General features: G+C 39.8%; 1 protein-coding gene across 4 annotated transcripts in view; it reads right to left on the bottom strand.

Moving 5' to 3' along the window:
* Nucleotides 1–2,233, bottom strand: part of large2 (LARGE xylosyl- and glucuronyltransferase 2) — a 73,725-nt gene extending 71,492 nt beyond the window's left edge. For 2 of the 4 annotated variants that reach the window (XM_058751978.1, XM_058751982.1), the window contains exon 1: nt 1,626–2,233. The gene's annotated coding sequence lies outside the window, so the exon portion shown is untranslated. The remainder of the gene's footprint in view (nt 1–1,625) is intronic. The other 2 variants (XM_058751979.1, XM_058751981.1) reach the window with 2 other exon arrangements.
* Nucleotides 2,234–13,825: the final 11,592 nt, after the last annotated feature.

Genomic DNA, 13,825 nt, shown 5'->3' with positions numbered 1-13,825 from the left:
CCCTAACCCTACCAGTCAACTAATACACTACTAACACTCTAATGAGAGTTAGTACTTATATTACATATAGTCAATAGAATGTGTTAAAGGGACCATCAAAATAAAGTGAAACCAAATATCTAAATCTTATTAAAAGCTATAATAATATCTCAGTGTTACTAAAATAACACTGAAGAATCACACTAGACCAAATCTGAATTTACTAAAACGATGACTAAATATGCAGTTGAATGCAGTTAAATATGCAGTTGGCTACTGGTTAACATTATGGTCCAAATGATGTCAGCAGAAAGGCTAAATAATTTATTTTTGAAGAAAAATTACAAAGTCAAACCACATTTTTCTTTGGAATAATGCGCACAGATGAATCATTCACACTAAGAGTGTTATTACATGTAATAAGAAAGTAGATTGGGTCTGTTTTGATTTCATATTCACTGTAATTGCAGCGATTTCGTGGAGCACTAAAAATTCTAATCTCTTTGTACCTGCGCAATGACAATAGAGAGCTTGAAGTTCAAACAAAAAGACATGCAAAAGACCGGAAAGGTTGAACTAATTGACTGACTGACTCCCACAAGCTTATTGTCACCGACAGAAAGAAGAGAAACACACCCGTTTCACACACGAACACACACAATTTCTCACAATCTCTCCCCTGAGCGCACACACACACACACACACACACACACACGAACCCCTCCCTGAGTGTATAAACACTCACACACACTGATTGAAGATCGCTCTGCTTGTGTGAAGTGAAACAGGGACGGCGCTCTGTAGAGAGCCGAGAGTGTGAGATTGCTAAACGCTGATATACAGATGTGTGAGTGGAGAGAGAGAAACTGAAGTGTGTTAAGAGAATAACAGCTGCTGGGAGGAACACAGGGAGTCCTACATTTTGTGCTTCAGTGGAGAGAAATGTGGTGTAATTAGCAGTAACCTTTTCAGTATCCAGAGACCAGCCCGTCACATGGCCATACACACACAAACACACACCTCACACACACGGTCGGTAGTTAAAAAGCGGTCATCCTCGGCCACAAGCGCAGAAAGTTTTAATGTGACAACCAGCGGCTGCTGCCATCAAAGTGAGTCAGTGTTTATGGGCAATTAAATCATGTCATTTTAATAAATCTGTAACAATGCGCTCACTACTGAGGGAATACACAGATTAGTGGCCACACGATAAATGCCTAATTGTGAGAACATGAAGGTTCATTTAAAATATATTATCTGCATAACAATTTGAGTGAGACCTTTAAGTAGAAATCATAAGATCTTTTTTACAACGTAAATTTTGATCATATTCTGCAGCATGATTTGAGATTATCTAAAAAGCATCTTGAGTCTGTGCAAAGGAGTTCACATGATGTCACAAATTTACTTAATTTAATAGTGACCTAGAAATAGTGAAGAATCGTGAGTTTTCTTTGTATTAAATGTTTTAAACCCTAAAACTTTGCATATTTCTATGTATAAACTACATACATACATATATCATTTTATTTAACTCTCAACACTGAATATATAAATTCAGTGCTGAAATATATAAAAATGTATTTCGATATATATGACGTTATAATATATTTAATATAAAAAACATCACATACAAAAGTTCTTACCCTTTTTCACCTTGTCTTGTGCGGCAGGTTCAGCGTTAAATGAAGTAGACGGCAATCCCAAAATCCATCGCAATATCCATCCCAAAATTCCAGCTGCAGAGTTCTGGTTAGATCCACACAAGTGAGTGAATTTGAGAGACAGGTGTGCCCTCAATGTACGAAATGATGATTTCAGTGCATGATCACAAAGACACAGAGAGAAAAAGAGAGAAAGGCAGAGAAGACTGAAGGAACTCTCGAATGAAACCCTTCAAGTCTGATAGAATCAGTGTGCGACACAGATATCTCTCTCTTTTAGAAATGGGGTGAAAAAAGCTGCTCCGAAATCTTAGAGGAAGAGTCCCAGGAAGGTTGAAATGATATGTAGTCCATGCCTCAAAGGATCAGAGAGACTCCTAAAAGAGACAGACAAGGGACAGTGAGTCCTTACCCTGAGGCACTCCGAGAAGAAGAAACCAGTGCAGAGAAACCCTAAATCAGCTTTCTGTCTCTCGCATGGACACATTCAAGGTCCTCTTCCATCTTCCTTAGGTCTCGGAGCTTGTGAAGAGTGTTAATCTCTCGCCGTTGTGCTCTGATCTGCAGCTGAAAGATACAGAGCAAGCGAAGCACCTCCCCCACCTCCGCTAATCCGGCCCTCTCTGTGACAGCCCCTTTTTGCTGCAGCCAATCAGAATGAAGGCTCCACCTCCAGGCCTGCCTCTGTTCTCTGCCCCCTCTCTCTTGCACTAACACTGACACATTATACACTGGATACTCTATTACACTCGACAGACTAATGCACAGAAAAACCCAAAGTCTGGATCCGAAAACGTACAGATGTGGATTTAACGAAGACTCCCATGTTCAGTTATAATTTGTGTTGAAGTGAGTCATTTGTTTTTAATGAGCGTTGTTAATTTGAGTCTGAAATGACATGATTGACACTGACAGTTGGCTATGCTGTAAAACTGGAAGGAAGAAATACAAAATATCGAATATGTTTAGCTGATTTTCCAAGACGACATTTAGGTAGTAGATTTTTGTTTTGCTTTTCTGGAGCAGCGACTGTTCGAAACGTACAAATATGTACCATTTAGGTACTAATTTGTACAATTTAAGGTACTAATGTGTACCTTTAAGTTACTTACATGCACCCTTTAGGGGTAAATAAGGTACAAAGGTGTACCTTTTGAAAAACTACCACCCCAGTGAGAGCGTACCTTTTTTTCTGAGAGTGTAATAATCTCTCTTGTCTCTCTTCTTGAGTATCACTAACCTCAACAAACTGCTTAGATTTCCCAAGATACCAGAGTCTGCAATCAAAAGTCACAAATCATTAATTTAAACCAAATAATCTGAGCTGCTATCCACGTTAATTTTATAGCTCTATACTCTCTCACTGTATGTCAACAATTGACTCATTTGTTTCTATTTTTAGTTTTCTAAGGGGGAAAAAATTTGATGACTTCAATAAACATATCTGAGAACATCATTAGGTCTCCTGAGCTATGAACTAGCAACCTCTGAGCAACAAAATTAGCTTCTAGGTAGTTCATCTTCATGCAAATGTGAAGAAACACAATGGTAAAGTGGAACTCGCATTAGATTCCTCATGATGCAGTTGGGTACTGAATTCCAACTTTATATCGTACAGTTAGGAACTATCCTTATCCACAACTCTAATCCATGGTAAGGAAAATGAGTCCCCTAGTGAAAAATAAATATACTAAAATGTATTTATTTCATGCTAAGCATTCTACAAATACATTTACATGTTTATGTACTTAATAAAAAAATACCCTGCAATTGCACTTTTAGTAGGCTATACTAAACTAGTATACTTAAAGTCTGCTAAATTAGAACAACTAATTTTGTACTTAATGCATCTTAATTGTGTGGATGTAGTGCTAAAGTCCAACTAAAGGTATACTGAAGAATATTTGATTGTGCTAAAGTGGAACTATTGCAAGTAAACTTCAGGTACACTTTAAATATCTTGCATTTAAAGACCGATATTATTCAAAGATAATGATTCATATCATACAATCCTCATCAATGGGACATTAAAACACATTTTAGGCTTAATATTAAGAAAGTAGTACTAAATAAAGTTTAATTATACTTTTCATATCAGTAAGTCTTGAGTCATTATGTCAGTAAATATGTTAATACATTTATTTCATACTAAGTATAGTTCAAATCTATTTTAAATTTAAACAATGTATGGGTGTTTCTTCAACTTCAAGGACTTTTTATGTTGAGAGGTCTATTTATTAAAAATAATAAACATTCATTTCCAATTCAGCTCTATTTTCCCCAAATTCAGCAAAAATGTGTGCAAATATAATTTAATTTAATTCAGGATACATTCAATTCTATCAATGAAATTTTCCTGAAGACAAAATGATTTTGTAATTTTATTCCAAAAATACTTTAATTAAGTTTAATTTGCATCACTGTAATTTAAATTGCAGAATGCTGTTAAACACAGTACATTATTTGAGATGGGGTGGATAATACACTGTGGTGGAAACATTTTCATGACTTTCAGATAAAAAAGGACAAAGACAATAACTCATTGTTGAACATTGTTAGTAGATTAATTAAATAAACTATTGTGAGTGTGAAGTGTTTTTAAAGAGAGTTTTGAAAAGTACACAATGCCCATAGTTGGAAAAAAAATTATAAGTGGCACAAAATGTTTTCGTAAAGGGCATTTATACTGACACTGATTTGCAACAAAGCAACCAAAAGTAATTCAATTTGAATTAGCGTTGTCAATACAACAAAGCAGTTCAGCTTTATGTAAATACAGAGTGACAAGATATGGCAACTACCAGTGGAGCAGCTGTATCCACCCAAAAATAAAATGGACAGTGAAGTCAAGGAAGAGCTCCTGCTATCAACCAACAGTAGGATACTTGGCGACCTCCAGCTGTCAGTGTGAACACGCCTTTAAGTTCACACTTTTTACATGCATCTCACTCAGTACAGTTAGGAAGCACAAGGTGTTGGTAGACATCAGAGGGAGACAGTGATTTATTTGAGTGACAATTTGTTTTCACAATGGGTTTTCACACTGTCAACGATTTGCAGTGACAAAGTAAACAAAAGTCATGTAAGTTCAACGAGAGTTGGCATCTTAAGACAACACGACTGACAGCAACAGTTGTCAATGCAACAAAGTCGAATGAAGTTCAACTTTATGCAAATACCCAGCAATGTGACGCAGTGATTTACCAATGCAGAAAGCTGAGCGGCTCTAGTGCCTCATGATGCAAATCAATACAAAAGTTGAGCAAGAACTCCTACTAGTTATAATCAGTGACCTCCAGCGGTTCAGTCGTTGTCAGTGTGAACGCATGGTCACACTTTTAGTTGCATATGTCTCAGTACTGTTAGGACGCTTCCTTATGCATAGCACTAATCGTGTCCTCCGCTTGAGAGGAGTCCAGAGAACGCAGTCCTGTAAACTTTGGTTCCGTCTACATTAGTTCCTAAGCATTTTCATGCTAGAAAGCTTGTTTTTCAGCGGGAATGCAATTAATTTGCTCAAAACAACACCAATTTGCATTTGCAAATTGCATTTAGACTAGCACTTAACCACGAACACAAAAAACAAACCACACAAATGGCTTTTATTGGTTTATTTCTTTAGCAAACATGTAACTATAATTAAGTTCTTTCCATCGATCAATTTCTTACTTTCACAATTAAAATATTTCATGAGGTTAACTTATACCCTACTTTTGGTCAGTCTGCACAAGATCAACATGCTTGTTTCCTTTTAGGCTCCTTTAAATACAAGACCAAACGTTCGATCGTCAGAGCGTCAACGGATCTTTCTACAGCGTCGTTGGCAGGGCGGCCAAAGCGAATTTTGACGCTCTCGCCGGCGGCGGTGTGAACGCACAGTAAGTTGTGATGAAGTAACTACCAATGCAGAAAGTCGAGCAGAACTATTGCCTCATGATTCAAACGGATACAACAGTGGAGGAAGAAAGCCTACTCATGACCAACAGTCAGCAACCTCCAGTGATTCAGTCGCTGTGATTGTGAACATAGCACAGTTAGGAAGTTTCTTTATCCACAGTACTATTCCAAGGTGAGTGGTAGACATGGGAAGGTGACAGTGATGTATATGTGTGACACAAATTGTTTTTTTTCCATAGGCGTTCACACTGACAGAGATATGCCATGGCAAAGTAACAAGAAGTTATTTACGTTCAAGTTTGCAAGAGTTGGCAATTTACGATGACATGACTGACAGCAACAGTTGGCGATGGAACCAAGTTGAACAAAGTTCAACTTTATGCAAATGTGCAATGATGTGATGTGGCAACAGCCAATGCAGAAAGCTGAGCAGAACGAGTGTGTCGAGATACAAATGGATACAGCAGTTGAGCAAGAACACCTACGACCTTCAGCAAGTCAGTCACTGTCATTTGAGAACGTATGGTCACACTTTTAGTTGCATATGTCTCGGTGCATTTAGGAAGTTTCCTTATCCACAGTACTAATCCAAGGTGAGCAGTAGACATGGGAGGGTGATGGTGATTTCTTGCCCATATGGGCCTGTCAGCACTGCATCTGGAGGATGGGAACTTGGCAGTGCCTTTGAGCGTGCATGTGTATGCACGCATGCTTGGAGCATCAGGAAATTAAAAACAGTTCTTCCCAGAGTCCAGGCGGTGGTCAGAGGTCATCCCCTCTCTGCAGTCTGTTGCCCAAGTCCTCTCCGCAGTTCTACGTGCTCTTTTTCACCCAGCAGACAGAAGGCATTATTTTCAGTCGGGTGACCACAGACGTGCACCATCACACCAAAGCACTTCATGCTCCAGAAATCGCAGAGTTGCACAAGAGCACCAGGAGGTCTGGTAAAACGCAGAGTGCACAGCCCCCCATGAAGCACCTGCCTCACACATGCAGGGAGCTCTCGCAGAGTCGTGAAAGTGGTCAGTTTGTTGACAGCTGTTTGCCGAGACGGGAGGTATTGATTATCTCTTGGGGGTGGTGTGAGGTTGTCTCGGTCTCTCTCAGGACTGTCCACCTCCATCCCCCTTAATTCCATCTCTCTCTTTGTGCCTTACAGGATAAAGCGAACGCCTCTGGGGAGGATGCCTGCCAATGTCCAGACAAGTGCTGAATATTTGATGCGTCCCCAGTGGCATCGGGAGTCTGTTAATGGCTATCTTTAACATACGACCCCCTAGATCAAAGGCTTGACACTCTCTGTGGACATATCCTATCAATAATGTACCACCACAGACCGAAATTAACACTCACACAGGCACAAATTAGAATTGAAAACTGAATGACAGACTAGATCTTTGGGGTTAAATATTCAGTGTCATATCCTTGTCAGCTTTTTACATTTACTTTGGACTGCCAGCAAAAACGTCTTGCAGCTTATTCTACCAGTTATCAATATTTCATACCCATCCATTTTCCAAATCTCAGGGTCAGGGGGATGTTGAAGCCTATCCCAACATCAGTCACTCACACCTACAGGCAATTTAGTGTCTCTAATTGCTGCACATCTTTGGATTGTGGGGGAAACTGGAGCACCCAGAGGAATCCTGACCAGGGACTTTCTTACTGTGAGGTGCTAGAACACACTGAGCCACCGTGGCACCCAATATTTATTGTCCTATTTTGTAAATACCTACTTATTAAGCTGTATAATTAACACTCAGATGGTCTTTCTCAAAAAAAAAAAAATCCCCTACAAGCTAAGACCCCTCTGATAATGACCGTCCAACTGTACGTTATCACTTAAGGCCTTGATATACCCACAGCGCAGTACTTTTTCTTACTTCACTTAGGTGTAAAAATAATTTTGAAGTAGCCGAGCAGTGTTATACCATTAGCGAACATCCTGACATTGGTTACACTGCTGAGAACATAATTTATGTGAATATATAAATATGTGCTGTGCACTTTCCACACTTTCCTATTACGTAAATGTTTCAAACTCCCAAAATGAACTTCAAACAAACTTTGTTTTGGCCTGATATTCTTAGAAATGACGGGTTGTTCCTTGATTTCACTTAAAGTATATAGAGGTGTTTAGAAAAACCCTGACACAATGATCAGTGCACAGTGGAGAGGTCTTATACATCATCCTGCTGACTGTACATTATTACTTTATATTTAGGGGCTAATAAAACTTGCATATATGACAATATCTAGTAGTAACCTCAATCCAATATTAAATTAGAAATATGCCATATAAGGCATAGCTCTTCTTGGAATAAATGAAAAAAAAAAAGTATTTGCTCTCAGCAAGGTACGAGTTACTAGTGCATGCAGCCGTGAAGGGCTGTGCTGCAGTTGTTCATAGCATTTTTTTTTTTTCGAGTGCATACTGTCAAATAAATGACCTGTGTGCAAACAGGGACTGGATGGCAGCCCAGTTTAACTCAACACAGACATGCTTAAAGCACAAACAGGAATGAAAGTTTGAACAACTGAAGTAAAAGAGATGCTAATGCCACTTCCCTCGAGTACTTCCTTAATGCGAGAGAGAAAAGTTTCACTGACAGAGAGAGAGAGAGGGAGAGAGAGAGAGAGAGGAATCTAATGCACATGAGATGCACGCAGTCGCATGTCGCATGGCTACACTTTGACATAAATGCAACTTGAATCATCTAAACACATGAGCAGCCAGCAGACCCCAGCAAACAGCAATGACTCATGCCCACATGTCTGATTTCAGGCAAAACTTCCATCTCCGTTTCTCTCTCCAGCAAGTCCGTGTGTGTGTGTGTGTGTGTGTGTGTGTGTGTGTGCACGCATTTGCAGTTTCATGCTCCCATTACCACCAACTGTGTTTTACTTTCACAGACCCGCAATACTTTTCATAAGAGTCAAAATATGGGATACATCGAATGGTACATCACACCGCCAGCTCAGCGGGATTCAGCCGCATGACATGGTTGTCTAACCCTGAACTCCGTCAAACTCCATTTAATGAGGTCAGCAGGACTGGGGCATGAGCCGGGCCAGGAGGGGTCTTAAAAAGCCCTGCAATGCAATGGAGAAAAGACTGGATAGACAAGGACATCACTACCCAAGTGTTCAATTAGCATAGTGTAAGCGGTCCACACCCGAAGCGCAGCGTGGGGTCCAACAAGGACACTTAAAGTGTACAACTTACTTTGCAAACAAGTTTGCAAGCTTGTCGTGGGACCGCCATGGGAGCATGCGCCGCCCCGAGCTGCCATCTTACTACGCATTTTATATTAGTGAGAATTTTGACACATCATTTGAGTGATAAAATTTTAAACCTCTTAAAAACCTCAACGCATCATCCAGCGTCTACTGTCCTCTAGAACATTGGCACACGCATGTCCGCCACTTTAATTAAGCATTTAATTTCAGCATAATGCCATCTCAGTAGTTTTAACATTGACAGCCCCAAGGATTTGGCAGAGGAATAGAAGTTTGGTGAAGTGAGTTGGAGACGTTGGGGAAGCTTCTTGGCACGTTTAGATGGCGAGAGGTGCATGTAGTTTTCTCGGTGTAGGCGGACGGGTAGAGGAGTATCTGAGTTGTAGAATGTCATGGCAGATGGAGGCAGATGGCCATTCATATTCCTGTATCTCATTACAGCTTCTTTGAGTTTCATATGATCAGTAAAAAACTCCTTAACAGATGCATTAGACCTTCAATGTGGGGCCCGTTCAGTCGGGGGACAGCTTTTACTGGCCAAGAGGGCCACTTTATACAGACTCTGATGTAATAAATGTATCTGACTTGCAAATCTGAGACAGTAAACTGCAGGGTGGCACAAATTTGACTGCTAATATGTCTTTGCTTCAAACTAAAATGCACATCTTAGGGTTCCCATGGTCATGGAATCCCAAAAAACATTTCTTTCAACTCTTGAAATTTAAAGAAAATACTATTGTTTTTCTAGTTTTTAGATTAAATACATTTAGTCAGCTAGATGTTTTTTTTTTTGTCTGCCATTTTAATGTCTGGATTGTGAGTCAATGATACTTTGAGTCTTTTCATTGAAACTGATTCATAAATTGGTTTTAATAAACTTAAAGTTGATCTAAAAGGTGAAAATGAATAAAATCTTAAATCATAGAAAAAATCTATAGTTTTAGTTATGCTTGTCTTGTAAAATATTCAAATGGCTAGATATTGCTGTATTGTGCAGTGCAGGATAAAGCATCTTTGAAAGCCATTCTGATTTCAATAAAATCAGTCAAACTGATCCTATAGGTCCTAGAATTTCATTGGTCAAAAAGTATTGGAAGAAATTGCATGAATGCATGAGTGGAAGTATGGAGGAATTGATTTCAGCAGCTCAAAGAGATGTTCAGATGCAATGTGATGAAATCCGACAGTCATGATGACCATGGACCATATTTCCAGAGTCCAGTTGTGGTTTTATAATCGCTCAACCATGGAAAACTTGGAATCACCTTTTCAACTCAAAGGTCACCTCCTCTGTCATTACTGCAGATACCACAATACAACTACACACTAACTTTCCTTTCAACAAAATGAGAGTTTACTATAAATGGATGACACATCCACACTGACCACGGACGTTTAGCCGATATTTCTGCTTGCAAAAAATGCTTTAGCAAATAGAATAAGAGTTTATATTGGCAAGCTGTCATCACAACATGAAAGACGTTCCCAAGAAAAGTCATTTTTTGGCCTGTCACGACCCTTCTACTCCATCATCCCGAACTCTCACAATAAAGCCTTTTGTCCAGTGCTATGCGCAAAACAATCTGTTGTCCTGGCATCTTTGACAAATAGAGGGTTCAGAGAGCTGCAGGAGAAATATTGAGAAACTAAGAGAGCAATCACCTTGATATTCATCTAAGTGCTTTATGAAAGCTGCCGTTAGAAATTTTGTAGAGCAATTGTGCATTGTCGATGGAAAATGTTAGGGAATGTATATTGAATAGTTCACTGTTGAGTTCCTAGCTGGCTGGTCTTAACTGGTTTAAGGTGGTCTCCCAGCCTGGCTCTAGCTGGGTGGCCAGGTGAACTCCAGCTGAAAAGTGCCTAATATCACTCTAAATCCAATGTAGACTGATGGAAGGTGATTTATTGAGCAGGGTTGATGCAATTCCAATGACAAACAATATATTGAACTCCTAATTTCTAGTCAACATCTATCTTTTAAGTCAGATTTAATCTACACTGCTGAAAACAAAAACAGGTCTTTTCTGGTTTAAGTTTGTGTTTAGCTGGTTTTCCTGTTTGGCCAGCTGATTTCCTATGCTCACCAGTGGCCAAAATCCCTTTAAAGCCAGTAAACAGACCAGGCTGGGAAACCATCTAAGACCAGTTTAAACTGGTTTTGGCTGGTTTAAGCTTTTTGTAGTTGAGCAATGAGGATTTTTCGCCCAATTAAAGCTGATCAGCAGTGGCTGTAACAGTGAGGTGTCTGACTGCTAATACTCAGAGTGGACTTTAGCAAAGGTTCTAAATTCTGTTGTTGGAGGCAGAAAGTAATTGGACTCTAAGCTGGCCTCTCAAATAAATCAAGTCTTTATGGCTGATTTCAAGCCCAGAATTCAGTACATGCATCTTCCGTAAACACACACTTAAAGGAATCTGCAGCAAGATACGCTCACAATAGGATTCTGGAAAAGCGCAGCGGGGGGTGTTTGTTCTCGCAGAAGTGTATGTTTTACTTGGTAGAGAGCTGTTTACAGATTTAAAGCAGAAAGTTGAAAGCGGTCCTGCTGAGCAGATTGACAAAAAGCACAGATTTACACACATGCACATTCAGAGGCACACACACACTGAGGTAAGGTGAATGATGCTCGCTTTAAGTGTTAATTGTCCACAAAATCAGTTCAAGCACTGTGCACGCCACCTGACATGGCCCATGTTGCAGGTTAATCTGATGCTGTGACATATAATTTATTTCTGAAAAAAACACAAAAAAAGGCCACTTAAATGTGCAATAGGAGATCTTGGAAAATGCTAACTTTAGCCTCATAGCACCGAAAGCGAACGTCCCACCCTCCCTGCAATCGCTATCTAAAGCCACACCCCCTGCACGCATATACGCTCACAGACCAGAATACCAGAGACAACATTACTGCAATAGGCTACATCAGCGGTTCCCAATTCTAGTCCTCGGGCCCCCACTCTGCACATTTCATATGTAACTCTTATCACATGCAACGTCTGTTCTATTCAACCGTAACTGCCCCACGAAGTAGACATCACAGGATATTCCGCCATGATTCAAGTTTGAAGCAAGCGTATATGTTCCATACAAAGGGCATTAAAGTGTGCGAGACATAAATTTAAATAGTATTTATTTACAGACTTATATTACGTCACACTTGACACATCTCTAGTAAGTTTCGTCTGTGTGTGAAGACACTGTGCAGCGCAAATCCATGATTGAATGTTCTGAGGTGAAGTAAACTTCAACGGATTTTCCCTGCTCAGGGAGTAGGGAGCAAAGAACACTGTGTAGGGAGCATGTCAATTGGTACACAGTTCATGCGCGTAGCTCACTTCTAACGAGATGGTTATCTGAATCAGGTGTGTTAACTAAAGGCCCCGATATACATCAAAAAAAGTTTATTTTTGTTCTTCGTTCGGGGGCAAAAAGAAGTTCGAAAAGGCTGAGTGACGGTATACTGTTTTTGAACATTCCAACACCCCCGCGCTGCTATGTAATGTAATGTAAACATGTGTTGCGACGCTCGCGCATATGCACTAAACACAATAAAGATGCAACGATGGTGTATCTAGGTCTTTTATTAAACTAGATAAATTATTACACGTTTTTATTACACTTGTCATGATTTAATAAAAACAAAGGTTTATTATTGTATGTTCTTTTGGCATTTCATTTATTGTATACCATTTAAATTTGCTTATTGAAAGAAAAACAACAGCAGTAATATGGTGTAACATTTATTTGAAAAACAAGTATTTGGTACTTGCTACCTTATATCTTTACTCTTTCGTTTCATTCTTTTCATGGCTTTGGAAAACTTCTCTACGTCGCTTTTTGCATAACTCCGGGTCGTCGACACCAAGCTTTGTTGCAATTTCTTTCTAGGAATTAAATGCTTTCTCTGAATCTTTAAAGTCTCCCGGCGAGCGATTGTACAGATGCGGATATATTTGTGGCAGCTCAGCTATTCGACACAGTGTATTTATGTTGCTAGTGACTTAGAGATGTTGTTATCCTGCCTGACCTTTGTTGAATGAGAAATTAACCGAAAAAAAATAAATAAATAAATAAAATTGCACGTCAAAGAAGGTGGAGTTCCAGAACACGCCCACCGATTGCGTAATCGCCACGAACCAATGGTAGCTCAAAGGTGTTTAGGGGCCAAAACGAACTTCCCAAGAAAGTTCGCTTTGGTGAGATGTTTCGAACTGCCGAAACGAACTCAAAACGAACTTCGTTTCGGCCTGATTTAGTTCTAAATTACCTCATATCAGTTGATGTTTGTCTGCCATTCTCGCTCTGTCTGCACAGCGTGCGTGATCGCACTGATGACGCATCCTGTCTGCGCGAACCGGGTGCGCAAGCGTTTTGATTGGACAAACATTTATTGGTCCTATAGAATATATAGAATATATAAATACAGATAAATACATTTAGACCACTTAAGAGAAGAGACTTTCAACCAGCATAAAAAAAAATGTTTCTGAATACAATCACCTATTGCATCTTTAAGTAATTATTATGTTCTTAACAGTCAAGTGTTCTTTTAAAAAGGGCACTTTGTAATAATGTCCAATTTTTAAAGTTTCACTTTACAGTACAATTTAAATCATGTTTTAATCGTATTTTGTGTCACGGGCCAGGGTGCCTCCCTGGCTCCCTCTGCTGTCTGTGTTGTCATGTCCTTTTCGGCAGCTCGTGACAGGTTCAATCAGCGCTGATCTGGCGGTGGGGCTGTGCATGTCACGAGCTGCTTATATTCCACCTGTTGCTCATTACCCTTTCCTTTATATTTCTCTTCTGACTAGTTCCTGTTGTTAGTAGATTGTTTTGTGTTCTGTGTTTTGGTGTACACTCACGTCTGTCTGTTTGCACCTCAGGACGCATAGAGAGAAGGACTGCCACTCTCTGCCTCACTCCACTCTTTAGTGGTTGGTCCTGTGCGAGCGCTGGGTCTTGGGCAGTGATCCGCTCGTTGGGTCCGCATCTCACTGCCGACCGTAGCTGGATTACCCCAGAGACTTGCTCACTGAGTTTT

This window comes from Onychostoma macrolepis, chromosome 18, assembly GCF_012432095.1.
Source record: "Onychostoma macrolepis isolate SWU-2019 chromosome 18, ASM1243209v1, whole genome shotgun sequence".
Classification (NCBI taxonomy): domain Eukaryota; kingdom Metazoa; phylum Chordata; class Actinopteri; order Cypriniformes; family Cyprinidae; genus Onychostoma; species Onychostoma macrolepis.
Note: the sequence above shows the minus strand (reverse complement) of the source record. Positions and strands in the feature narration are given on the sequence as shown.